General features: G+C 44.8%; 2 long non-coding RNA genes across 2 annotated transcripts in view; one reads left to right on the top strand and one right to left on the bottom strand.

Moving 5' to 3' along the window:
• Positions 1-11340, top strand: part of LOC132668717 (uncharacterized) — a 23601-nt gene extending 12261 nt beyond the window's left edge. The window contains exons 2-4 of the long non-coding RNA XR_013555930.1: positions 6077-6221; positions 10559-10636; positions 11233-11340. This is a non-coding gene — a long non-coding RNA (uncharacterized LOC132668717). The remainder of the gene's footprint in view (positions 1-6076; positions 6222-10558; positions 10637-11232) is intronic.
• On the bottom strand, positions 1364-20896 carry LOC132668716 (uncharacterized). Its single transcript, XR_009605722.2, has 4 exons — positions 20741-20896; positions 17164-17261; positions 9239-9331; positions 1364-1402 (listed from the first exon to the last, which is right to left on the bottom strand). It is a non-coding gene; the product is annotated as an uncharacterized LOC132668716 (long non-coding RNA).
• Between the last annotated feature and the right edge of the window lie 3255 nt (positions 20897-24151).

Raw genomic sequence — 24151 nt, forward strand, 5'->3', positions numbered from 1 at the left:
AATGGACAGAGTTTTTGTGAAGATGAAGGACATAATGCTTGTTAAAATGCGTCAAGCTCTATGAAATACAACCCAAATGTCCATTTTCATTATTTCTACACCTAGTGATATTATTTATACCATCAGTAATATGGACAAAGAATGTCAATGCATCTGAGGAGACAAGACCTAATTATTTCAGATCAGGAACATATCGTTTGGGATGCTTGCTTCGGTACTAAATAACACCTTATATCAACCCCACCTGAGTGCTCTCCTCTGCCTGTGCGGCTCAGTCAGAGCCCTTCCCCCAAAACCTTCCAGGACAATCTCAGCATGGGCAGGTGATGCACGGATTACCTCTTTCCTACTTCCCCCATCCAGTGGGACTTGAAAGGAAGTTATGTTTCCAGGACTAGGATCTAATGACCAGATCCTACTATTGGTCTCCTACCAACATGAGCCAAATAATCTTGTTTTCCAAACACACTTGATACCTATTGTCCTAGAAGAGTCATAGAACCAGTCGTACACATTCTTGCTTCTCTCCAACATGGGTAATAAATCCACCATCTCTGTTTCAGTTCCTTCTGTTTTATTCTCTGCCTTCTATCCTACTGCCTCCAAATACTAATTGGCTGAGGTGCAGGGACCATCCTCCCCAACTCACAAGACCTGGTGTTTTGCTACCTTCTTAAGCTGAATCTCCTGGAATGACTGATATTTCCCACCAGGCTCCAAAGGATTCCACTGCTGACTTTGCGGCCACAGGGTAAAATGACCTGGCATAGACCACTTCTAGAATTAGGAATGGGAGTGCTCTGCCCCTTTAAAGTTGTAGCTTGTCCATTTGGGTGCCCTCTCCCACCCAATCCAGCCCAAGAGGCCACGTTAGTCCTCCCTTGCAACCTCCCCCTCCCTTCAGCCCTGACTAGCAAATGGAGCCCTAATGCCTTAGAGGCCAAGTTTCCCTTAATATCTTAATTCTAAAGATACCTGAGGTAGCCCCAGGGAAGTATCTATGCTTTAGGAGAAACATTCAGTAATTGTATCCTGATTCAAACAAACCAACCACAAAGGACACCTTTAAAACAATCAGAGAAATTTTAACATGAGCAGAGTAGTAGATGATATTAAGGAAACCACAGTTAACTGCTTTGGGTGTGATAATCACAAGGCGGTTTTTAAAAAGTCCTTAACAGAGATTTATACTGAACTATTTACAGGTGAAATGATATGGGATTTGTCTTAAAAATAATGCAAAATAAATAAATAGGAGAAAGGTAAAACAAGATGAGGAAAATGATAATAATTGGTGAATTGGGATTGGAGGGGGAGGTCCATAAATCTGTTCTCTCTACATTTTGTATTGAGCAAAACTTACCGTGATAAAGTTTCGTTTGTTCGTTCATTTGTTTTTAACCTGTGAAAAACATACAGAGACTTTTTACCTACAGGTAAATTCAACCCTATCAAAGCTAGTGAGGATCCCAACTCTAGTCAGCAAATGGGAGCTCAACACAGACTAAGAAAATCTTGGTATTCTCCACCTGGAGAAAGATGGCACCAGGAGAGAATGAACACAAAGTCGTGGCATTCTCTTTTAAAGCTTACTCTTCCTGAGAGCTGCAATTCATTGACCAACTTTTAGTGGCTACGTCCAATACTCTCAGACTCTAAGTGGAAGTAAGGGCTAGAAATAAGAATGCATAAAGCTGTTTGGAATTTTTTCATATAAATTTACTTTTATTATGCCTCAAAATATATGTGTAATATCGTAAATGTATTTAAAGTGGAAGAGTAGTTACTGTTGGAGGAAGCAATAAAACATGCGATCAAGTTCAAATCGCACTCAAACGTTAATAAACATATAGGCAACAAAAACTACTATCCACATTAGATTCGACTATTAATATGAAATAGAACCGCCATCTGCACTGTCAAACACAAAATATTTCACTCTTTCAGATTATATTGTTACCCAATAAAAATACTGGTACATTTTGAGCCCTAATGGAGTTTTCAAGGGGTCTAAGCCAAAGTTAAGATTTCCAAGGGGAAAATAATTCTGAAAATGTTCACGTTGCCTCTTTTAATAAATAGCTAACTTCAACTTCCTTACACAGTATTGGAAACTCGCCATACACAGTGGGTTGTATATATGTGTGTAAATCCTCATCTCTCTTCCTGTGAGATAGCAATCCCATTAAGGTACCATCAGACCCTCCTGCCCAATGGTCAATGAGTCATTTAATCAACAAACAGGTATTGAATTGCTTCAATGCTCCAGCCACTTCCAGAAGTGAGGGCTTTAAGGAAATGGGTTTATTCATGGATACCATAATGGAAGCTAACATTTGAAGAGCATTTTTGCAGTTTACAAAGTACAAACAGAACTCTCTTGCTATTCAAGTAGGTCTGTGTCCTGATTTGAAAAGGAAGGACAATATTACTATCCAGCTAAAGAACAGTGTTGGGTTTTTTCAGGTTTTTTTTTTTTTTTTTGGTTTGGGGTTTACGTTTGGATTTTTTGGTTTTGTTTTTAGGGGTTTGGTTTGGCTTTGCTTTGCTTTTATCCAGAAAAAAAAATTGTGGGGCAACCACTCTGCAACAGGGCATTGTTTCTGCTGAAAGCACAGACAGTTGCTATGATGATCCAGTGAACTGTGACAGCACCCAGCTCCCAGCTTGGCAGAGTACAAGCTCCTTAAACATCTATTCCTTTCCCATTCGTTTATTTCATTGGATCTTTCCAGAGACCTCTCAGCCCACTTTCCCAGCCCGCCTCCTTGGCAGTGATTCAGTCTCCTTCCTGCCACTAGGGCCTCAGGCCTTGAAGGCCGGTCCACGCTGGGAGCATCCAATGTCAGCACAGCATCAGTTGAGCCTGGCCCAGCCCAGCCAGCGAGACCCCGATGGAACTGTGGCCCTGGGGCACTAGAGACAGGGGAACCAGTCAGATCAGCTGATTTGAATCAGACAGACTAAAACTTTTAACAGCAGCTACTGCTGTGGAATTCTGGGGAACCGCTTGAATAAGCAACACTTTGTGTTTTCTTATTCCTGGCAAGGCTGCCCCACAAAGAGGGGTCCCCTCAAAGCCTATGTGGGGGGACCATGAGGGGCTCTGAATGGCTAGGCAGTTTCTCCCTTTGGAAACCAGGCTTCCCACCCCTCACCAGCCCCTTTTTTCCCTCGTCACATTGTCTTCCTTCTCACTTCTGACCAAGGAACCCCATTAATTTTCTGTGATGTACATTCCAAATGACATCACTTCAGTTCTTTGAATTTCAAAGAGCTGGATTAATGAACCACAAACTTCAAGCAAATTGGCTGCGTAATCCATCACATCTGACCGCAGTTTTGCCAGTGCCTTGAATTTCAAAGAATGGCAGAAATTTCCCAGGCTGCTTTTGAAAAGGAACACAGAAGCCTCAGACAGCAGCCGACGCTGCGTTCATCCTTTCTAGAACCGTTATGTGTCTTCTGTGTGCTGGAAATTAAACAGTCCCATTCTCCATCTGGTATTTTATTGATATAAATTTAACCTGTTCAAATGTTATATTAAATTCCAATCTTTTCCAGAATAATCTACATTTAATTCCTCATTCCACCAATCTATTGAAAATATCCCTCTTGGCAGCCTTTCAGAGAAGCTATATGAATTGCAAACTCTCTTAGATTTTGTTGAAGTATTAAGAACACTACTTATCCACATATTCAACTGAGGCCCTTCTATTCCATTTCATTTCCCCCAAACTCCTTTCATATAATGTCAGAGCCACAAAAACCAGGAGCAGTGACTGGGCACAGCCATTCACCTTTCCTTCTGCAGTGAAAATGGCATTAACATTCACCAGTGAAAAAATATATATCAAACTAATTACCTCCTTTTCTTCCAGGGTAAAAGACAATCTAACACTATTCTTTTGGACATAATGCCATTTATGTCACATAAGAGGGGTTTTGTGTGCTCAAAAAAGATGGTGTTTAATACGTGTGAATCAAAACCCAGGTTAGCTAATTAACTGATGTCTGAGAAAGAAATGAAGAATCAATATGCTGTGAAATTGTTGAAGGCACAGGAGAAATGTCATGCCAGGTGAGACTAGTTCATGTGGTCCAGACTTTTCTCTGCTGGTGAAACAAAAGTTTTTTTCCAAAAGCTCAATAGAATAAAACCTGGGTTACCAGAATGGTCAGGAAATGAATAATTGCTGGATAGCTAAGTTTTCCAGAGTTGAAGGCAAGTTCTTTAAGCAGCAAAAGTTTTTCTTTATCTTAACCATGTCCATATTTAAAATCATTCACTCATTCGGAGTCCACGCTAGGAGAACCAGAAGTTACTTACCAAAGGCTTGAGGCCTTGACCAGTTGGGCAGGGTTATTTGTCCCTCCATCAGTTGCCCCAGATTGTATAGGATGTGCCTGACTGTGACTCCTAACTTGGATTCTCTATTTTCTGACTCTCAGGTGGGCCCCAGAAGATTGAGTCTCAGACAGGTAACATGATGCTAGGTGACTTTCAAGGTTTCATTTCTTTTTATTTTTTTAAGATTTTATTTTTAAGTAATCTCTACATCCAACGTAGGGCTCAAACTCAGAACCCTGAGATCAAGAGTCGCATGCTTTACTAACTGAGCCAGCCAGGTGTCCCCAAAGTGTCATTTCTAATGATGAAGCATTTACCTTCCCCAAATCCCTAACCTTCAATAAGAATTGGTTAAGAGAGTCATCATGCAGAATTTATCCAGTCTAAGGGCTCCCATCAGGTTCGTTTTTCACAGGAAGAGAGAAATACACACATCATTTCTTCGATAATCACTGCCACTTGTAGGATGTGATGGTGATCCAATCTTGAGTTACAGAGGAGGAAGGATAAAAAATTAGATTCTTGAGTAGAGCTTGCTGGCTCTGGCAGTCAATTGCCTCACTGAAAATTCTAGAAAACCACAGAAATACTCCAGGCTGACGGACAGAATAGGCAACATCAATGCCATTGAAAATTTACCACATAACACTTCAAGATAAGCCAATCCATTTATTTAACTACTGCTGTAACATCTCTGTGTTTCTGGTTTGTAAAATTTTGGAGAGTCCAACTCCTAAACATTTAAATCTGTACTTCGATGTATATAAATTTTCTAGAAACTTGAAGCTGTATAACGTGATTGCATACTTTTCATTTTTCCCGTTTTGTGTGAAAGTCAGTAGATTTCAAAAATGTACCATGTGGTGTCTTACCTGTTTGACCAAGAGATGCAGGGCCTCAATTATCCTGCTTTCTGTCTCATGAACGCATAGGCTCACCCAGTATCAGATCGTGGGGCAATAGGACAATGTTCTTAGGGATTTCCTTCCAGCTGGATGACTGTAGGAACATTTCTTAATGTTTTTTATCCATAAAATACAGAACAAGAGAGTACTTCCATCCTAAGGTTGATGTGAAAATAAATTAGATACTGTACGTAAACAGGCAGGCATGAGGTATCCTCCAACAGGAAGAGGAAGTTTCTCGGCCTTTCTGTCAGTGTATCCCGGACTCTGTGTCTTCTCTCGTTCTTGTTTTCGCTTTTCATTTTTCCTCCATTTTCTTCAGATGACAGCCATCCCTCTCCCTGTTTCCAGACCACCCGCTCCCTCTAATTTTGTTTTCGTATTTCCTGTGGAGTACCAAAATAAAATGAAGCTTCTTAGAGTTGTGTGTAAAGCAAGAAAACATAGGCCCTGAATTGGGGCCTTGCTCTGCCCTAAAATCCTTCCTAAAAGGGAGTATGTGACAGTTATGTCAGGCATTCAGAAGCCTATGGTCATTACCCAGCAGCAGTGTCCTAGATGGCCACGATTTGCAAGAGTCTGATTTCTGATGTGTGGGAAAGGACCATTCTGTATCATTTCCTCAAAACATTCGTCACCTTATGAGTTTTGTCTACGAATCAGGACCTGGAATAAATGCATACTTAAGAAACATAGAATTCTTTCTAAATATTGTAAGTTAAAGAAAGTGCACAATTTTGCCTATGAAGTATTTTTCAAAAAGAAAAAAAAAAGACCTGAAACTGGTTTAGTCTCTTGACCTAACTTTTTTTCTTTACAGGGGAGGAAAAACTATCATACACTGAAGGAGATATAAAAGCTGAATCAACTAAATATAGTGTGGACATTGTCTGAAATGTAATTTGAAGAATCTAAAGAACAGAATGGCATTTTGAGACAATCATGGAACATTAAACATGAAAGAGGTATTCTATGATAATAAGAAATGATTGTGACTTTGTTGTGATAATGATATTGTAGTTGCATATACTTTTTTAAATCATTCTCTATTGCAGATATATACAGATGTATTCACAGGTGAATGATATGATATTTGGAAATTTTTTTATAGTATCTCAGCCAAAAAGAAACTCTCTCTCCCTCTCTCTCCCTTTCTCTCTCTCTCTTCTCCCACCCTGTGTGTGTGTGTGTATGTGTGTGTGTGTATGTGTGTGAGGGAAATCAATAAATGAAAACAGCAGAATATCGATAAGTATTGAATCTGGAAAACAAGACCTTGGAGTTTATGATACTATTCTCTTTACCTTTTGTAGGTTTGAAAAGTTTCCAAATGTGTCTTTAAATTTATAGGCTGTTCGGTTTGGAATGTCACTCTAGCTGACACAATGAAAGCACCACGATCCGTGGGATGGGAGGCTAACTGAACACTCAGTGCATCCAGCCAACCATCTCCGTGGGATGGGAGGCTAACTGAACACTCAGTGCATCCAGCCAACCATCAGCACTCATTGAGCACCAACTGTGCACCAACTCTGCCCAGCCAGGCAGCTCTGAGAGGTCAAGCTCATTAGCAAATGTAGCCTTTGACACTTGAATGCATTTCTTCTCACCTAATCAAGTCTGCAAAATCATGGTCACAAGGGGATTCTCATTTGGGATGAGCACAATTTGAGAGACAATTCAATGTGTCATTTTCGACCCTGTATCAGATCTCAAGTATTTTTAATTAATATAGAAATGCACAAATGTGGCCTCAATTATTATGAACCAAGTTAATGGAAATTTATACAATGAAACAGCTCACCTGTCTCAATCTTCTTTGGCCTCAGTGCCTTTGGTCTTTCAAATTGTTAAGCACTGCTAAGGCTATTTCTGGAATCCCTCATTACTTCCAAAGAGTCTGGATTCTTTAATACTTTGAGTCTAGCAAAAACAGCATGTACCTGGGAATCAGGAGATAGGAACTCATGCCCCAGACTCCGCCGGCGATGAAATGTGTGACTTGAAAGACTGACTTTTCTCATCCGAGTCTCAGTCTCCCCATGTAGAAAGTAAGGCTAATTGTATCTGCCACACATTTTATAAAGAATATACAATTATACCTGCCCTTATATTACAGGGATTACACAAAAATGTATAAGACATGTGAAAAATAATGCTTAATATTTATGAAGCTGGAACAGACACCTCAAGACACCCGTGACCTCGGTTCAAGACTTGCTACTCTTCTCAGAGCAAAAGTATGTCCTGACAGAAATCTTCATCTGGGCCTTCCTGCTCATTTTGGGTGCTGGAGTCCAGGCACTCTTGAACCTCTAAAAACACAACGAGGTGAGGATACGGTGGCAGGATGTCATAGAGGACATCACTTCAAGTGATGCATGGATGACGACCTTAATCCCTGTTAACCCCAGAGGTGGCTAAAGGGCATTTCCCAGCTATATGCTTCAACTTGTCCACTGGTGACAGTGGCTCACTGCAGTTCTGTAACTCAGTGAGGAGACCACCCCCTTCATCAGGACATATCACAGTCCTCACAGGGGTTTCTTCTTATGAGCTCCCCTTGATAGCACTTCTGCAGAACTTCCTTTGCTCTGTGACGCTAATAAAGCTCCTGCTAACAGGACAAAACCTGCCCCTCACATCCCTCCCCAAGTATATGATAGCAATGCATTCCAGCAACAGACGTAAACATTCATACCATGACCATTCTCCATGGACAAGCAAACCAGCGATCCTGATGAAAGGGGGTGGGGGGTAGGGGGAAATGCATGTCTTATCCAATGGGGTCATTACAACCTTGAAAGTGGCACCTAGGAGAACTGAAGCGTTGTTGAGAATGAATAGAACACTGTACGAAGATGAATGGCACCTGTTCCACAGCCTTGAACTAATACAGTGGCCAGAAGCCACCTCTGATAACGTCCCTGGAAAACTCAGCCTTCAGAGCCAATCCCTAACAGTACATATGTAGGCAGGTGGCCTCAGACCTTCAAGAGGATGGGTCTAGAATTAGTGTCAGGGCCTTGGAGCCCACATCTGTCAGTAACACCAGTCTTGAGTCTGCTCTCGTTTGCCCACACACATGGTACCCTCTGCTCCCGCACCCCCTGGCCCCACACAGCCCTCTAGCTTCACCACCCCCTTCTCCAGCACGCCTGAGGGAGCGCAGCCACTGTGACCTAAGGATATTCCTTTCCCTTCCACGACTCTGAATCTCCATTTCTAATAAACAGGAGCAAATTTCTACCTGGTTGGCCTGCCCCTTGCCATTCTCATTCTGAATTAGAACTTAGAACATCACAAAACTGGAGGGGTCTCCAAGAGACCAAATGATCCACTCGTGGCCCTGGGTTCCTTTCCACTCAGATCCTGAGCAAAGATATTGCCACCCCCACCTCAAATGTTACTAATTCCATTTGGGTTCTGGTTCCTCCAAATGTTCCTGTGTTGCTTCCCCACCCCCACCCTGGATTTTGGGTACACACTGAGCTGGGCTGAAAATACTTTGGTGACAGCTGCAGGCATTTGGAGAATGCCAGGATCCACACAGCAACATGGGGCGATGCACGGACCCTGCAAACAGAGCCCATCTGATGTGCTTGGAAGGAAAGGCCAGCAATCGCATGGCACATGCTGGCCTCCTGAGGGGAGCGGGACAGAACCGTGCTGTCAGAGAGCAAGATCAGAGCAAGAGACGGCCTTCTGCTTGGAGCAGCCTGGGATCAACTTCTGCCCAGACACCCAAATACTCACCACCCGGAGGAGGTCCACAGTGAGATTTTGATCCTCAGGCAGGTGGCTAATGGGAGGTTTATCTGAAGTTCATAGGGAAAGATCTCCTCCCCACCCATCCTCCAGTACAACTATTATCACAACACTGGGGATGGTGAATGAAACACCTACTGTCATTCCCTCCAGTGGCCCATGGCAAGTGACGGACAGCTAACAAGCTCACAGACTTCACTCCAAAGTTACTTACCCTCCGTGCCTGACAGCAGCATCTCCACTCCTGAGCCTCTGGACGGCCATTCCCAAAGTCACCATGAGTTGGAAGGATGCAGACAGCACCTGGCTGGGAGGCAGAGAGCCCTGGATGACTGAGACAGTGCAGACAGCCACTCTAAGAGGTCACCCAATCCCAAATCTCACGAGTCTCTGGGTGTCACAGAAGTGTCTGCATAGTGGCGGGCACAGAGGTATGACCCAGGAAGGACAATTTCACCAACTTTCGATGAGCTCTAGGATAAATTCCATAACATCTAATCAGTGTTAACACTTTAGTGTTCCAAAAATATTATTGGCAAGCATTTTGTTTGGTTGTCCTGGAGAAAACTAAAGAAATAGAAGTGGGGTCCGCGGCCAAAGAACTTCCCATTTGGCTGGCCGGGAGGGGGGCGGGGGGAAGGACTCAGGATTAGGTGAAAACTGAATGCAAACTAACAATTCTGTAAGGTCGCTGGAAGGTCAGTAAAGACCAGATTAGAAAAAGCTGCATAAAGAAGAGAAGGCTCGAGCTGGGCCTTATTAAAAGCAAACATTTATTTAGTTATTACTGTGCACCAGGCCATACAATAAATCCCTCACCAGGCTTTGAGACAGGTCCAATCATTAACTCCATTTTACAGACATTTAGAAACATTGCCATCAAGGTTCAGGCAGGCTACCCTGAAATTAGGCATCAGCTGCTCTGATTTCAATGCCAGTTTTTCTAACCACAGCTAGTGCTAATTATTATTCAGCCTCCCATAATGTTACTATCCTCCATGGAGCAGAGAGAGACAGGCAAAGGAGACAGAGGCCACGCTAAATCAACACTTAAAGGAGGGACGCCTGGGTGGCTCAGTCAGTTAAGCATCCAACTCTTGGTTTCAACTCAGGTCATGATCTCCTGGTTCGTGAGTTCAAGCCCCACATCGGGCTCGCTGCTGATAGCACAGATTCTGCCTCTCTCCCTCTCTGCCCCTCCCCTGCTCATGCTGTCTCTGTCTCTCTCAAAATAAATAAATAAACTCTAAAAAAAAAAAAGAGTTAAAGGTAGAAGCAGAGAGAGACACACAAAGAGATGTGGTCCCATCCTCTCTCAAAAGCAAATTTCCTCCCTAACTGCAGTAACTTTCCAATTTTTTCCCTTGTGCTCCTCTGCACTTCCAAAATTTCTCCAATGAATACATAAATGTGTGTAATAAATAGCAATCAGTATTGTATTAAAACTGTAGGGGGGGGCATAGTTGGGGAGCTTTGAAGCAGAGGAATTGGAGTTCATGATATTCTGCTAATTGCATCGTTTCATGTTACCCAGGAGGAGACTGAGACATTGAAATTGTAAGCCACTTGCTCAGGGACCCAGGGAGAAGGAGCCAAGGGGGCGAGAAACTAGGTATGTGCCTTGGTGGACGCTATGTCATCACACTGTGTTCTGCTCATGTTTTCCAACACAGGAAGCACAGGGCACCAGGGACAGTTTAGGAAGATTGGCGGACAGGCAGGGTGGAAGGCACAGAAGAACTGAGGGCAGCTGACAGGAGAGATGCTACCAGAGAAGCGGTGGCCAGTGAGTAGCAAGGAGCAGCAGAGACCATGTTAGACCATAACGAGGGAAACAGTTAAAGCCTCAGAAATTTATGTTCTGGAAGAGAAGACAGTAGTGCAGCTGTTGGCCTTCCCGATTGGTCTATGACCCAGATGTTGGCCAGTGCTGAACTCCAAGATCATGAAACCCAAAAGCGGAAAGAATCACCTGTTCCCCACCCCCCTCCTGTTCTGCCTCCACTGCCACAGCTCAGCAACGCTAAATTGGCAATTCTCAACCTTTTCCCTTCAGCAATGCACCTGACATTTGTTATTTACATATATAATATGCTCCTCAGATTTTGATGAAAACACATAAAAATTTTTGGTGGGAGTAAAATGCTGCACAATATTTTATTTTGCAGGTATTAATAGTAAAATGCTGGATAATATTTTATTTTGCAGGTACTAACAGAAGGATAGTCCTGTGGTTCCCGGTGTGCTATCTGTACATGTGATCATTTTTCTCCTACTCACGAAAACACACCAGAATGCAAGTTGGTGAATTTTTGTAAAGAGATCATCTTGAATCTGCTTCCATTCATTAAAAAATTTATCAGCATTGATTCTTTCCCTATTGCTATAACAAAATACTTGTGAGACCTGTTCCAAGACAACATGTCTCTGGATAGGCAATCCCACCTCTTGCTGGGGGGGGGGGGGGGTGGATTCCTTAACTCCCTAGCTATACTCTGACCTCCCAACCACTAGGGGCACAGATGCTCAGACCCCTTCCTGACCTGGACACCATCTTGACCTCAGTGACTTTCTGACTTCCTACCTATTGAAAAACAGGTCCCTGACACCATCTTCCCTTCCCACCCCCAACCTTCTGGCTCCATGGATCCACTTCCCTGGTCAAAATCACTGGCTTTGTTCAATCAACTCATTTGACCTAACTGGTTCTCCACTGCTCTACACATTCCACCTTGGACAAGGATTATGTGGGGTCATATTGATTTCCCAATATCTGCCATGACATAGTTATTAATAAAATGGTGAAAGGCACAGGAACAGAAAAGCTAGGGCTACAACATGGCTAAGAGGACAGAAAGTTACAGAAGGTAAACGCTAGTGCTCACAAAGGAATACACACCTAGACATTTCACCTTCTCAAGGGTCATCGCCATGTATCACACTCATGTGTTTCCCATTAACAACTTACCATCCTCGCCCCTGGTCTGCCTTGTTTTTCTGTCCTACACAGCTGTGCTCACAGTTTACTTCCCTGGCAGAAATAGCATAATAACGCAACTCCCTTTGTCCAAACACCGTTCAACTACTTTCCCAAGCTTAACCCCAACCAACAGACCAATCTGTTTGCCCCCCACCAGGCCCCGTCTCATTGAGAAGCACCACAGAAGAAATGGGATCCCACATAAGACGTTCTGTTTTCCAGGAAAATGATGACTTTGGGACTTGGATTGATCTTCAAGTAGAGATGTTTCATAAGGAAATTGGAACTATACATCCAGGAGGTATTTATGAAGTCCCTGCCTTTATTAATGTGATATATACTTTATTCTGGTAGACAAGACAAACCTGATGTAATCTCACCAAAACTTTACAAGACCTGTTGATGCACTGACCACATTACCCTAATTGAACTAACCAGAATGGATATAATTCTGGGAGCAAGAGAACAGAATATACAAATTGAGGAAGAGTTTAGGAGGGGGGGATTCTAATGGCTACTTCTTCTGTTGTCTGAGCACATTTTCCTATTACACAGGTAGAAATTTCCTGGCATAATCATTATTGTCATTTCCTTCAACCACTGAATTAATACTTCAGAGTTCCACCTTCCACAGTCTTCAAAAGAGGAAGCCATGTGTGCCCAGCCCCTGAATTATATGATTTGTAGCTCGAAATCAGTCTTGCTTCCTTTTCGTCTATTGATTTTTATGTCTAAGCAGATTTTTCAGACAATCTTTAACTTGATTCTGAATCACGGCATCCGAGAGACCCAAGCAGGTGATGAAGGAGAAAAGAGTCACACACCGGATTAGAACGCTTTCTGGTTGCATTCTTCCCAGCTAGCAATAGCCCATGTCCACTCTGAAGGAAAATTAATGTTTATCTTGGCCTAGGGAACGAGCTGATATAAACAGAAAAGCATTTTTTAATGAGAGAAGCATCATCTCTTGCAAAGTGTCCCCCAAATCACCACAACTTAAGGTGTTTGTTTCACTGTGAGACAAACGTAAAGGGAATTGGCAAGGAAGTTGGGTCATTGATTAGACCTCAGAAATGAAAGCATCACTGTCATATTACAGATAAGTAAAGTGGGTGTGTAGAGGGAAGGCAGGATGTTTATGTGGGTCAAGGACCCATGATTATGTGACATTCTCTGCACCCCCCCCCCCGCCACCAGGTGGCATCACTTATTCATGCCTCGTTATCTCAGCATTTATTAAGTACCTGTTATGCACCAGGCCCTAGAAACGAGGATGTGGTTTCTACCAAGAAGTTTCTGGACTAATGGGGAGAGGAACAAATCTGCCAGCCCTGTTAGGACAATGGAGTTTTGCCCAGCAGACCCCAGCAAGGAGCCCAGTTGGCAGGCTGCTCTGATGACCTCTGAGAGACCCAACTGCTGAGCTGATAACGACTAGAGAGAAGGAATGGGCTCAAGAAATGTTGAGCAGGTAAAACCAGCAGAGCTGCTGGTGGATGGGATGCATGCGGTAGCACAGGTGGGTTCTGAGTGCCCCCAAGATTTTTCTTTTTGTGTCTTTTTTTTGACATTTGTTCATTTTTGAGAGACAGAGAGCAAGCAGAGGTGGGGCAGAGAGAGAGAGAGAGAGAGAGAGAGAGGGAGACACAGAATCGGAAGCAGGCTCCAGGATCTGAGCCATCAGCACAGAGCCTAACGCGGGCCTCGAACCCACAAGCCGTGAGATCATGACCTGAGCTGTAGTCAGACACTTAACCAACTGAGCCACCGAGGTGTCCCAAATATTCTTTGTGTCTTGAGTGATAAATTGCTGGAATAAGAAATGGAATGTGGTGACGAAAGGTGCAAGTTCCAGAATGCAAGTTAGAATGGAAAAAGCAAGAGAGAGCCACACACAAATGCTCTGCGAGCAGATGGAAGGAGCAGTTCACTTCCAGCTGGGGACGCCGGGAAGGCTTCCTGACAGATGTGATGTCGGAATGGGGTAGGATATGAGGAGGTGAAAACAGGGGAGGAAGGCATTCTGGGTAAGGGCCCAACACAGGCAAAGCAGACAAGGGTCTGGGGGAATGGAGGGTAACCCAATGTGGCTGAAACAGAGAGTAGGGGGGATGGGATAGTGGGAAGTGTGGCTGGATAGGTGGCCCACTTCCCGCACAGGGCCTGGGATACCGGAGAAAGGGTTATGGAGTCCCTGAAGGCAGAGGGAGAGGGCAAAGGTTATTGAGTAGGAGGGTGATGAGATCAAAGCAGAACTCTAGAAGATACTTTCCCAATTTACTCAGACTTCTATCATCTTCCTGCACCTGATCCAAGAACAGAGGAGGCAATTCCACTGCTTGGGAGACTTGAAAATGAACAGAAATGAAATTAAATAAAACCCCTTCCACATTCCTCTGGCTGGCCTCTCTCCAGGAAGGGCAGATGGAAAGAGGTGGCCATGGCTAATTCTTGCCCTTTGACCCTGAACGGTGATCAAGCTGCCCCTTGGAGCTTCCTAGGTGGGTCTCTGATCAACTGATGAGGAGTGCTCAATGGCCAGAAAAAATGTCCACCCCTGAGGAAAGGGAGGGCTTTCTGGAGAAACTAGGGTGACAAGCTGGCCTTCTGGAGTCTTCTTGCAAAAGGGTTGGAGGAGGAGAGAAGGAATGAGACTGAGGAATGCACTGCCTTGCTCCTGGCAAACCCGACTCTGTGTCGGGCAGGAGCTGACCAGGCTGCAGGTGCCCAGGGAGCCAAGCACCCCTTCTCCACTGCCCACAGCAGCCTCAGGGCACTGAATTGGGCCCAGCCAGTTGACTGCTGGGTTTGTGCAAGTGACAGACAGGCTACTGAAGGTAGAAAATGAGTACAGGCATGAGAAAAGCCCCAGGAATCCTACAGAGCCAAGTGCAGTAAGAGCTACAGGCACAAACCTTGGAGCCAGAGTCCCTGGTGTTCCGGCTCAGGCCACACTTGCACATCCAAAGTCTGGTGCCCTCGAGCCCCCAGGCCACCTGGAACGTGCCTTCTCTGAGGACGAGGGCCACTCAGGCTTATCCCTGGACTCATTCTTTGTGCCAGAACTATGAACAGGACCTATTTTTTAACACAGTAGGAGACAGACAGACTTGGGTGACTCAGTCAGTGAGCAGGAGTGAGGGGGCGGGAGTATGAGAGCCTCGAACAAAGTATGTGGATGGATTGATGTCCATTAATAATGGGTAACTTTAATGAACCATGTCCATATAAAATATTCCACTCTACACCTAGCTACATGTCTATGTTTGTGTGCATATGTGTGCGTCATATACAAAGTGATTAAACTATACCATCTCTTACCTTTCTTGTTCAAATTGTAGTTGCTGCTATGAAGTGGTTTGTTTATTGGGCCTTACATTTTTTTACAGGAGTAGTTGCTTAGAACCTTGCCACAGAGATCTGGGGTTTGCACCACCCCACTGCATCTACTCCCTGTATTCTGGCAACTGTGACCCAATTTCCTTTTATGAAAATCAACTTGCCCTAATTTGCTCGGTAGAACTGTAAACCAGAGCGACATTCTTTCCCCTAGCTGAAGGGTTAGGCACATCATCAAAGCCAGACAAATTAAACTCACTCTCTTTCTCTCTCTCCCTCTCTCTCTCTTCCTCCTACTCTCTTTTGGGACTTTGTGTCTTGAGCAGTGATACATGGAAAGAAACAAATTATCAGAGCTTTGTTATAAATAACAGCTACTTCATTATTTTCACACAAAATAACACATAATCACACAAAAAAAATAACAATTCTACATCACTCCTGAATCAGAATTAAGAGTATGCAGACAGTCAAACCTAGGAGGGAGGAGATGGGGGTTGCATACAGTAACTCAGATCTTTACCATGGAGAGAGCTAAGGGCCGGGCAGTATGGCCACCCTCTTCCCTTCTCCCACCCTCCTGCTGCCTTAAAGCTTTTGATATGAACCAACAAAGGTTTGGTCACTGATTAGGGGAAAGACAGAAGAAAAATTAGCTATAATACTTGCCTTTTATACTTCCCTATACATCAGGCACTGTGTATATATTATATAATTTAAGGCAACAAATTCACCATGTTGGTGCCATTATGTCCATTTCATTGGGAAATAAGGCACAGGAGACAGCACTGCTGTCTTTCCCTAGTTGGATTCTGAAATGTGTAGATATCACAAAAACGATTCTGTCTGTGGCCATAATTGTTTGGCTAATGCAGATCCCTGGGCTTATCACATATCATATAGGGGGTGATTTGCAGACACACTGAGCTAAGAAGCACATATTCATAAAAACCAAACATACAGAGTGTGAAATGACTAAATAATAGCACCAGGTATAATACGAAATTAACTACCCAGTCCCCAAAGATTAATATCAAAGGCAACTTTGTCTATCGGGCTGAATATTGAACGTAGAAGTCACATGGATATCCTTCCATCAGGTGTAGCTGGACAAAATAACTGCTGGGCATGGGGGTCATACACAGGCTGGCCCTCAGATGTGCCACCGAGCCTTTTACCAGCTGCTGATCTCAGAGTCCTGGGTTGGGGAGTAGGAGGGGAAAGGGAAGGAGGCCATATTTGGGGGCTGGGCCTGAGAGAATGACCTGGAAATGCCAGGCCTGTTTCCTTAAGAGATAAGAGATCTGAAGCACATGGGGTCCCCGAATGGATTCATCCATGCAGAAGTGTCTAGATTCCTACTGCTTCACTAACTCTGACTATCCAGCCTTCCGTGAGCACCTGTAAGCTCCAACTAACCGCCTAAGTTAGCTGGACTGTTCCTGTTGCTTACAACCAGACGCCTGCCTCCCAGAGGTCCTGAAGAAGAACAAGGTAAACAAACTTCCAGGCTATATAAAAAAAAAAAAACATGCCAGTCACATTTGGGGTGTACCACAGTCTTCAGGCGGTGGGACAGGTAAGCCTCTAGAACATCCTTCTTTCAACCAGGAACCACTTAGTGGGTACCCATTAGTGCTGATCCCAAGACAACCATCTTCAAAGAGAATAGAAAATCATTTTATCCTGTGCTATCTACCCTGTTCTCAAACCGGTCCTTGGGTTTACAGTGTCCTTGGGGGTGGGGGGGATGGTGGGCACAGGTTATGTTTCAGTCAGCTTTGCTGCGAGTCAGTATTAAATTATTCCCTAAAACTTACTAAGTATCGCAAAATGTTGTCTTAATAGTTCTCATCCTCTTGCCGCAGGGTTTTGGAACATGTTCTCTTGGAGGCTGAGTTGAGCAGACACAGACTACCTAAGGGACAGGCATGAGAAGCACAGAATTGAAGTAATTTCTAGTTTAAAAAAAAAAAAAGTAATACACTTTTGAGCATTTGTGTCTAGCCCCAATAAATGGAGTACAGTGAAAAGGTCCCAGTTTTTAATGATTGTCATAATATTGGCATCTGTTTCTTGAATGCCTGCTTGCTATCAACCTGTAAAACTATTTTAGGTTCTTTTCATTTATTGTAGCATAGATGTAGCATGTAATCCTCACTGGTGAAGAAACAACTCAGAGTGGCTGAGACGTGTCCAGTGCCTCCCAGCTGTCGACAAGGAGAAGCAAGAAACTGAAGTCAGGTCTTTCCAAACCCAAAGCCTAAGTCTTTCCCCAGCTTCCCTTGATAATGAATCTAATAATAAGTGACTCTGAGATATGTGACATCCCAAAGGGAGTTTAATCCAACCCTCTCTTTAAAAAAAAAAAAATGCTTATTTTTTAGAGAGAGAGACAGAGAGAGCACACAAGAGTGAGGGGGGTGGGGCAGAGAGAGAGAGGAAGACAGAGGATACTAAGCGGGCTCTGTGCTAACAGCAGAGAGCCGGATGTGGGGCTCAAATTCACAAACTGTGAGACCAGGACCTGAGCCAAAGTCATGGGCTTAACTGACTGAGCCATCCAGGCGCCCCCCAATCCTCTCTTTTTCTAAATGAGAACACTGAGGCCCAGGGCAGCGGGCTGGTTCTTGACTAGCGTCAGAATGGGGACTAGAACTCTGGGTCTCCTAAATCCCAAACCATTTCTCCTCCCTCCTCCCATCCTACAAGAAACCGTCCCTGAGTCCGTCCTGCTGCAGATGAAATCGATGAGCTTTTTTTCACTGCAATATTTCATGCAAATATTAAATCTCATATGAGGCATACATGAACTCCCATCCCTCCCTCCTTCCCCCCAGTGTTTCCATCTTTTCAATGCATCCACATCCTGAACGACCTCCCAGATCCTCCTGCCCTTGCCCCAGAGCCGTGGCCGGTGAAGGCTGTGGCGGGTGCATATTGAAGCATGGAGTCGTTCAGGAGTGGCCAGGAACAGCAGGGGAGCCAGGAGAGAGCCAAGTGCGGCTGGTCTGAAGAGCAGAACATCAGCTGGCACTTCAGAAGGCCACTGTCAGCACGGTGAGGGCAGAGCAGGCCCCAAGGAGTGAGAGTGGCCACACGTCTCCAGCCGCCACCAAGAGCCAGAACCTGACAAGGCTTAACTGTCCCTACAAGCACTGCGGTTGGAACAGGTGTTCCAGCAGCTGACGAGGCAGCTCAGCTCCCAGCAGGAACATGGGGTGGGGCTGACTCCTCAGGGAATTGCAGAAGCTCAAGGAAGAAGAGACAGCCAGACCCTCGCAAAGCAGTTGCAAGTAGCAGCCTGGGATAAAGGTACTTAATCCCAGTGGGATGGAAACTCCTGACCTTCAGCCAGTCAGACAAAGGCTAAAGGCTGCACGGTGTAGGGCCACGCGACCCAAAGAGTGGTCCTCAGAGGAAGCATCAGCATCATCCAACATGCACATTCTCGGGCCCCACCCCAGACCTACTGAATCAGAATCTGCATTTTCGCAAGATCCCCGGATGACTTCATGCACATTAAAGTTCTAGAAAAGCTAGCGTAGGATGACAGTTCTCAAAGTGTGGTTCCAACACCACAAGTATCAGCTTCCCCTGAGAACTTGTTAGAAATGCAAGTTGGCAGTCGCCTGTTTCCTGGACCTCTGCAGATGGGACTTGGCAAACGGTTTTAAAGAACCATCCAGGTGGTTCTGAAGCACAGTGAAGTTTGAGTGGCACCGATTTAGGGTACTGCTTATGCATTTTGGAAGGCGGTAGTTTGGAGGCATCTCAGAAAAGGCGTTCTGATTACAGCTTGGAAGGAGGATCCAGAACATTGGCTCTGGACAGCAGCATCTGTCGCTGTTCAACATCTTAGCATAGTTATCCACAGAGACCAGTTCCAGAATCTAGGCTCCTCCCCAGCCCTGGGAGTCCCAAGCTTTAGACCTGAGCTGGTCAGTAATGATCATTCCATATTAGTGTACCCTACTTAGGTAAGCTGGACCCCAGATGAAAAAAAGAAAAGCAGAGGTGTATCATCCACGTGGCAGCTCTCTGCCCTTCTTAAGGACCAGGACTGATCAGCCAGAACTTCATTCCTTGACCCGTGGAAATCCTAGGATCCTCCCCCAAGATTCCTGGGTGTTCCTGCAAAGTTTCTGATCTCAGGGTTTCTTCCAGGTTCGGGTTCCTATAGATCAGGTCAGCAGTCAGATAACCTCATTCACCCTCGCATGCACCCTGTGGGTAGGGATCCATCCCACTGGTGGTTTCATGTTGAAAGGAAAGGAAAGGAAAGGAAAGGAAAGGAAAGGAAAGGAAAGGAAAGGAGAAAGAAGGAAGGAAGGAAGGAAGGAAGGAAGGAAGGAAGGAAGGAAGAAGGAAGGAAGGAGGAAATAAGGAAGGAAGGAAAGAAAGAAGAAGGAAGAAAGAGAGAAGGAAAGGGAGGGAGGGAGGAAGGAAGAAAAGAAGAGGAAATAAAGGAAAGGAAATAAAAGGAAAAAAAGGAAAAGAAAAGAAAAAAGAAAGGAAGGAAGGAATAAACAAGGAAAGGGAGGGAGGGAGGAAGGAAGGAAAGAAAGAAGAGGAAAGAAAGAAGAAGGAAGAAAGAAAGGGAGAAAGAAACGAAGAAGGAAAGAGAGAAGGAAAGGGAGGGAGGGAGGAATGAAGGAAAGAAGAGGAAAGAAAGGAAGGAAGGAAGAAAGGGAGAAAGAAAGGAAGAAAGAGAAGGAAAGGGAGGGAAGGAGGGAAGAAAGAATGAAAGAAAGAAGAGGAAAGGAAAGAAAGGAAAGGAAAGGAAAGGAAAGGAAAACCTGCCATAGGATTTTAGAGGTGGCAGACTTTCCAAAGTTACTGTGGAAAGGGACTATGTCACAAAAACATAAATCATTTGTAATTGAGTAACATCACCCCATTCTTAAAAGCAAGACCCTACCATAGTGTTCTGACATTCTCCTCCCCTTCTCACCTCCCTCCCTTTTTTCTGCCGCCCCTTCATCACCCACCTGCTGCTTATTTATAATGCACAGAGCTTGTTTCTTGACTCTCACTAATGTCTGCCTGCAACATCTCCTCTTCTAAACCAAGCAAGATATTTTTCTAAATAAAACATTTTCTTTCCTCATGGTAACTCCAATGTCAACTAAAACAGACAGAAAAGACAGAGAAATCGGATGCAGTTCTGCTCCACTGGAGCACGCAGTCCTCCTCCTTTCCACTCCACCCTTTCAAGAGTCTTGATCATGCCTCCTTGTCCCATTTTCTTAACCTAACTCTGAGATCTCTTCTTTCATTTATAATAATTTGGGTTATTTTCTCTCCTTCCTTCATCGGAGACCAAAACCTCCTTCCTGGGACTTCTGTGTTGGATAAGGCTAGCCATTACCCACAACACAGCCCGGAATTATATACCTCTTATTTGTGGGTCCTTTCCAAGGCAGCTGGTAGCTTCATACGAAAGCTGGAATCTGGCTGTCATTACTGTAAAGGCTGGTGTCCCTTCCGATATCTGGGGACTTACGGATCCCAGAAGGAGCTCTATAACTCTTCCCGCCCCCAACCCCACCATAGCTCTCTCTCTCACTCTCCTTCCCTTGACTGTCACAATAGTACTGTAAATGATGTCACCAATTTGGCTCCTCGCCACCCACCACCCCACCCCACTACCCCCAGGTCCTCTGGTTCCTACTGATAGAGTCAGCCTCGTGCCCACGAATCTTCAATGGCTCCCACTTGCCTATACAACACCAACCTCCCCCGCCCCCCCTCTCAAATTCCCACTAAAATAAGAAAGGAGTAGTGGAAGGAAAATGGAATCCTTGGAAGCTGGGCAGAGAAGAGACAGCACTGCCCTCTCGTCATGGAGGGAGGAACAGGGCAGAGTTGGTGCCCATGCCATACAGTAGGACATGCAGTGCAAGCCACAAAGCTAACCCAAGGGAGAAGCGTGAGAAACATCTGGGGCCACCTTGTCACCCACGGAAGGTTGGCTGTGGCTTCGCATTGAGGATGCACTTATTATGCAAAAAGCTGGAATAAGAAAAAAGGTAGAGATAGATTTTGGACATGGGGCATGTAGAAAAATAAACCAGTTTGAAGGCCAGTTTGCAAAGAGAATACATGCTAAGAAATGTTTCTGTTTTGTAATGTTATACTCCCCTAAGATAAAGGGCCGTGTGAATGCCTGCGTTGGGATCTTATTTCCAAAATAATCTCTGTTCAGTTCGCTTCTCCTGAATATGGTGTAAAGGTTTTATTTATCGAGTGTTTTGTGCAGTCTTTTGTTTGGTCATACACCTGTGGCCCGTGCTTCAGGATCCATGCTGCCTGAGATAGAAAGCTCTGGAATCCACCATATGGGTTAAATCACTGTGTGTGGCCCCCTGATGGCCCATGGGCTATACAGCATCGTTTTGATTTTGCTGATAAAGGGCTGGGAGCAGCTGAGGGAACCATCTCAGGGGCTGGGAAGACACTAGTTAAGAACATCCCTTGGCCACCTACAGCAGAAAATCACGATTTTCCTGTATTCAAAGGCCAAAGCTAACTCCAGGGAAGCATTCAGAAGAGGAGTTGAATATTAAAAAGCATAGATGAGGTGGAGACAAAGCCACAGCCATTTGGCCCGCAGGAGAGGCATCAGGGCTGTGGTCATTTCAGTGATGGAATGGAGGGAAAGCTTGTCCAGGCAGGCTGGTGAGGAGGAAAGAGCAAGCGTGGACCAGGTTTGGATTCAGAAAGACTAGGATTTGAATGCTCACTCTTGTTACTCACCAGATTATTGGCTAGTATCTCAATTTAAGGCTTAGCTTCCTCATCTGAGAAATGGGGATCAAAGCGCCCAGCCCCTAAGACTTCACGGAAGGATAGACATAAAGGTGTCAAATATCTGATCTGTGCTCAGAAAGTGCTATTTCCTTTCACCCTTCCCTCCTGCCTTCTCATTTCCATCCCTCCCTCCAATAACCTAGCCCTAGAAATGAGATGAAATCTCATGTGTCCTCCCCCAGAAGGACATCACACACAAACTCTGACAAAGATGTGAGTGCTTGCAAATAATCCTAAAGGAACTCTATCCAGGGTGTAAAGAAATCCCTAGAAGGCCAGTGTCATCCCCAGCTTCTGAGGGATTGTGACAAGCAGCGGTGGGGAATCAGGACTCAAAGATGATTGATGTTCATCTAACATTTTCAAAGTTGCAAGGAAATTTTCCCAAAACCACATGTTATCTCATCCCAAAACAGGCATCTTGCTCCTCTGTGAAATGATGGGATCACCACCATCCCTTCATAAGAAACATGTCATCCACTTAACTGCCTCAGAAATACTGCAGGATGTTAACAGACAGGGACAGATGAGAGGACCGGTGATTTGCAGATCTAGTTGGGATGCCGGAGGGCTGTTCAAAAATTTGACAATGACTGTAGTGGTTCACGCTAGAAGTCACCAAGCAGGGCCCTTCGTGAGGTACCTCCATCCCCTGACTTCCAGATGCTTCTATCCCACAGGTCTGTGCTGTGATTGGAGCCTGAGCCTCGGTTCCCTTTTCCATGGCACCTATGCTGGAAACAGCCTTCTGGTGACCCCCTTGAGGGCAGAGAAACACCTTCCCTGATAGGAAAGCATGATGTCTGTGTCTGGCAAACACGGGCCCCCACAGGGTGCCTTGAGGGACTCCCGGTGACTCAGAGAGGAGAATGTCACCTCCTGAATCACCAGGGCTGCTCTGGCCAGCTGGTTCAGCTGCTCTTCAAAATCTCCTCCTCAGATCTTGACAAGCTCTTCAGTGACAACACAACCAGGGGCCACTGGGAGATGTTTTGTCTGTCTTTATTCCCACTTTGCTACCTATACACAGCATGACCCACACGACAGTCTTGGGTCAGTGAAATGATGGGGGAATTTGGCAGCTAACCTAAAAGGAAACATTTCTTTATGTTGGACATAATCAATTTTGATTAAGAAATCCATCCAGAGAGACTCCTGGGAGACTCAGTTGGTTAAGCATCCCCGACTCTTGATTTCAGATCAGGTCATGATCTCACAGTTCGTGAGTTCAAGCCTCACATCAGGTTCCATGCTGGCAGTGGGGAGCTTGCTTGGGCTTTTCTCTCTCTCTCTCTCTCTCTCTCTCTCTCTCTCTCCCTCTCTCTCTCTCTCTGCCCCTCCCCTTCTTGCTCTCACTCTCTCTCTCTAAAATAAACTTGAAAGAAAGAAAGAAAGAAAGAAAGAAAGAAAAGAAAAGAAAAGAAAAGAAAAGAAAAGAAAAGAAAAGAAATCCATCCAGAGCAGGCTTGAAATCACCATACCAGGATTCTCTAGCAAACAGAGGCATTCTGGCAAAAAAAAAAAAAGTTCTGTACAGAAGATCCTTCCTGCATCAGAGGCCCCTGGTCTATTTGCCTTCTTGCCTGATTGCTCTAGACAGAGCAGGGCGGGAACAAGGATCTAACACAGCCCAGCTGATTCAAGTCTGGACAACACCAGGATGTGGGAGTTACAGACAGCCAGAATCACTGCATGAGAAAAACCACAGACAAACTGGAATTTACTTCAGTAAAAGAGATCCTTGCTTGTTTTAACTTTCAGCCAGACTTGTGGTTTTTATTCACTGAGTCCCAGGAAACACCAGGCAGAGGGAACACGGTTATGCCAGAAAGAAAACATGGTTTGGAACCATGGTCTGGCCTCCCTCGACCTCAGTTTCCTCATCAGGAAAATGGGAGTAATACCAGATCTATCACATAGGTTTGCTGTGAGATTAAACATATTGTGTAGGGGCGCCCAGGTGGCTCAGTCAGTTAAGCATCCCCAACTGTCGAT

The sequence above is a fragment of the Panthera onca genome, chromosome B3, assembly GCF_046562875.1.
Source record: "Panthera onca isolate mPanOnc1 chromosome B3, mPanOnc1 haplotype 2, whole genome shotgun sequence".
In the NCBI taxonomy this organism is placed as follows: Eukaryota; Metazoa; Chordata; class Mammalia; order Carnivora; family Felidae; genus Panthera; species Panthera onca.